This window comes from Peromyscus californicus, unplaced genomic scaffold (genome assembly GCF_007827085.1).
Source record: "Peromyscus californicus insignis strain IS unplaced genomic scaffold, ASM782708v3 Scaffold_18__1_contigs__length_77618521, whole genome shotgun sequence".
Classification (NCBI taxonomy): Eukaryota; Metazoa; Chordata; class Mammalia; order Rodentia; family Cricetidae; genus Peromyscus; species Peromyscus californicus.
Window position 1 is genome coordinate 7,058,423 of NW_026294480.1, and position 4,410 is coordinate 7,062,832.

General features: G+C 40.3%; 1 non-coding gene across 1 annotated transcript; it reads right to left on the reverse strand.

The window, feature by feature from the left end:
- Window positions 1–3,970: 3,970 nt before the first annotated feature.
- Window positions 3,971–4,079, reverse strand: LOC128113868 (U6 spliceosomal RNA). Its single transcript, XR_008219678.1, has one exon. It is a non-coding gene; the product is annotated as a U6 spliceosomal RNA (small nuclear RNA).
- Between the last annotated feature and the right edge of the window lie 331 nt (window positions 4,080–4,410).

Sequence of the window (4,410 nt, forward strand, 5' to 3'; positions counted from 1 at the left end):
ACAGTCACAGACTGGACTATGAAGTTGCTGTTGGTCTCATTTGTGATGACTATGTCCAATAGCGTGAGTTAAAGGAGGTCTTCAGCTGAGCTTGTGGAAAGCTTGTATCAGATGAGAGCAGACAGGTGTGGAAGGCAGCGTGGTGCTGGAATGGTCTCAGGTACAGGTTCTTCTTCAGCTGTATTTGCTATTAAATGAGTCTTAAATTACGTCTGTTCTGAAACTTTTTAAACTAAGAAACTTTAAAATCAACCCAAACACTGTTTGTTGCTCCCAGTGAGAGCTTTGATTATGTTGAGAGAGAATAAGACAGTTACTTCTTTCTGTCTTACACAATAATACACTTATAATAACTTTCTCGTTTGATTTATGATTCTAATTCAATGGTAAATGGAATAAAAATTCAAATGTCTTTTTCATTTTGTGGGTATAAGGCTACTCATTGTCTTCCTTTATATATAAAAGGAACTGAACAAACATGATGCACTAGTGCGCCACTGACTGTAGCCTCTTAGCCTGGACCATGACCTTAAATACATCAAGTATTTTCTGCATAAATCATGAAATAAGTGAGCCATCGCACAGCTCACTTACAATTACAATTACCATCATTGTAATTAATTAAAAACGTGAGGACTTGCTTCCTTCTATCAGGTGAGCATTTGCATGGTTCTCCAGGATGGCTGCTCCCAAACCCTATGCACAGACACTTCTCATGTCTCAGCTGAATAACACCCATGGTGAATGAGGATTCACCATGATTCTTTCAAAATCCTCATCACCATTTGTGATTAATCAACTCATCTCATGCCGTGGGAGTACAAAACTACCACATCATTTTTTCCATAGGAATTAGAATAATGGACCTGAGACCGTGACTCTCAGAGGCTCATATGCAAGGCTGGTGTTTGATAGGCACATGGGAATTTGAATAGTAAATAATTTCCTATGCGAGTATGAAGCATTCCAAATGCTAAGAGTAGATCACTGTGCTGGGACTGTTTCTTCAAATACCATGTTTTGTGTTGAATATAATTAGGCAGCTTCCCATCATTGTGAAAAAAAACCACTTGAGAAAATGGATTTAAAATGAGGAAAGAATTATTTTGACTATTGGTCTTAGCCCCTCTGTATCAGACTGCATATTTTCTGAGTCTGTGCAAAGCATCATTCTGTAGTGTGCATGATGGAACAAAGCTGCCCATCTCATTACAGATTGGAAGACACACACACACACAGACAGAGAGAGAGAGAGAGAGAGAGAGAGAGAGAGAGACAGAGACAGAGACAGAGACAGAGAGACAGAGACAGACAGAGAGAGACAGACACAGAGAGACATAGAGACAGAAATAGAGATTTTTAAAGACATGCTCCCAAGGATCTATTTCCTTCAACTACTCCAACTAGACCTTGCCTCCTAAGTCTCTGCTTTCTTCTAGTAGCCAATTGAGTTATAACTTCATCAGGAGATTGATCCATTGACTAGGATGGAGCCCTCATGATTCAATCACTGTCTTTGTGAATGCTATTGTGTTGGACACCAAGCTTTCAACATACAAATTTAGGGAATAGTTTTTCAAATCCAACTATAAACTGAACAATGATTTTTCTTCTATGGGTGGCATCTGTGTTAGAGTGTCTGTCTACATGCCAGGCTTTAGGGAAAGCCTGTGTTATTGAGTCTCTGATGAGCCTCAGTGGTAGATGGAGTTATTCAGACAGTACCCAGCTCATTACTGGACATATCCTATTAACATTGTTAACCTGGGACCTTGAAAGCATTAGCCTTTTCCTCTTCTTGACTTATCTTTGATACCTCTGATTATTCCTGATCTTGCTGGTGATTACAACTAATTCCAGGCTGAGCTTGGGAAGTTTCCTGAGAATTAATGAGTTGGGTATGGTCTGGGAGACCACATACATACTCACCCTGACATTGGTCCTATTTGTTCCTACTATTTTTATCCAGTATCTTTATTTTACCCCCTATATTAGAACCAAAGCCCTAGAAAGTATTTTCCTGATTAGATTTCCTGTTTCAAAACAGCTTCATGGATTTTTTATGATTCTCATGTACAGTCCACTTGTTTCTCCATTATTTCATCCCCTTTGTCTCAGCTTGCTCTCTAATTTTCTCACTGGGATCATTAAAGGAATATTTACTTGCTACCACCTGGCTCTAATCCTGTATCCAATCCATACTTCACAGTGTTTTCTTTATAACTGTTTAATTAATTGTGTTAACATTTTTAATTAGCATACACAATATTAGTTTCATTATGGAATCTTCAAACAAAATTTTTGTTTGTTGATTCATAATCTTTTCTAATGTTATCCTTGTAGGACACAAATATGAAGAGGGCTTCCACAGTTTAGAGAATCAAAAATTTCTCTGGATGATGGCCCTGGATATGTCACAGGAGGATCCCTCTGTCCAGCATTATTTCTTACTGATTTTGATGTCATTTTTGTGATATACTTATGATATCATCTTTATAATATACTTGTAGAAACCAACCATATCTAGCTGCTCATTATACACTATTGGTGAAATTATTAAGGCCACTCCACGTAGATAAAAGGAGATTATTTAATGGCATAACTTACAAATTAAGGGATAGGTAGGTCGCGGAGTCTGGGGAAGGTGTATCGCAGTCCAGCGGTGTTCTCTGGAGCTCTGCTTGGTACACCTCTCTAGTCCAGGGTCCCGCAACAGAGAGAGCGCCAGCCGATCCAGCTCTCGGGTCCCCAGGCGCCTCCTTTCGCCCCGCCTTGTAGGCGTGACAGTTGCCGAAGTCTCAATGGGGGTTGGAACTTACAGATCAAAGCTGGAATGGCTACCCACTACATCTCCCCCTTTTTGTCTAAATAAGAAAGTTCTAACCTAATACAAGACTATATACAAAGGAATGGTTATCAAATATAGTCCAGGAATAATGAGGGATAATGACCTAGATAAGATGGAACTACAACCAATGCAAACAATATCAAGCAAGAAACACATACTATTATCCAGAGAAGTATAGAGCATAGGTAAATGGCATGTTACAAAGATCATTCCAAAAGGTGTCCTATCCTAAAGAACCTGAATCTAATACTTAATATGTTCTATCTACTAGGTTGTAACTATAACTGCTAGTCTTCAATCCCATCAAAGACCTGAGAAGGAATATAATGGTACCTGAGAAATGGTAGATGGATGCAAGCAACTTTCGGGAATCTTGCGAGAGTAGACGGAGACAGCTGGCAGCCTGGACAGTCACCTAATGTTTCTCAGCATTGTTGGTGCATTCAAATTGGCTACAGGCCTAAAGTATCTGACAGACCATTTTCAGAAGCAGGAATTCTGAAAGACCATCTTACCCTGTCTTGGCAGAGTACAGTGGTCGCTTTCCTTGTGTCCCGCTTGTCCAGAAAGGATAGCATTGCATTAGTACTGTCAGCCGTCGAGGCAAGGGCAGTTCTTTGCCCAGTAGGCCATTTTGTGCCAAGAAGACAAACTTCCAAATGGAAATGTCTTAGAAGCCCAACATTCTCTCGGGATCAAATTGGTGCAGCCAGGAGCAATTATGTCTCACATCAACAGAATTCTAAGTTATTTAAATGCCATATTCTCTAGGTCTATGAAGTGTTTGAAGATTACCTGTCCATCTGACCTATGTATCTGTAAATCTGGATAACCTAACTAACGTAACTATAGAGATGACAAGCATAGGTGACTATAAATCTATAAGTCTTATCTACCGAAATAACCTAAGGACTAAGGCTTCACGTAAACAAGGTAAACAGTCTATAAGCAAGTGTATGGTAAAGAACGATGACTTCAAAATTGTGACAATACACAAGATGTTATAACAGAGGTAGGAGTATATAGTGCAATATGCAATATGACAATAATCTTAAATATATATCGATATTTATAACAGAGGTAGGAGTATGTAGTGTGATATGCAATATGACAATAATCTTAAAAAATATGGAACGCTTCACGAATTTGCGTGTCATCCTTGCGCAGGGGCCATGCTAATCTTCTCTGTATCGTTCCAATTTTAGTATATGTGCTGCAGTCGGTAGAGCATGAGACTCTTAATCTCAGGGTCGTGGGTTCGTGCCCCACGTTGGGCGCCAGATATTGGTGAAATTATTAAGGCCACTCCACGTAGATAAAAGGAGATTTATTTAATGGCGTAACTTACAAATTAAGGGATAGGTAGGTCGCGGAGTCTGGGGAAGGTGTATCGCAGTCCAGCGGTGTTCTCTGGAGCTCTGCTTGGTACACCTCTCTAGTCCAGGGTCCCGCAACAGAGAGAGCGCCAGCCGATCCAGCTCTCGGGTCCCCAGGCGCCTCCTTTCGCCCCGCCTTGTAGGCGTGACAGTTGCCGAAGTCTCAATGGGGGTTGGAACTTACAG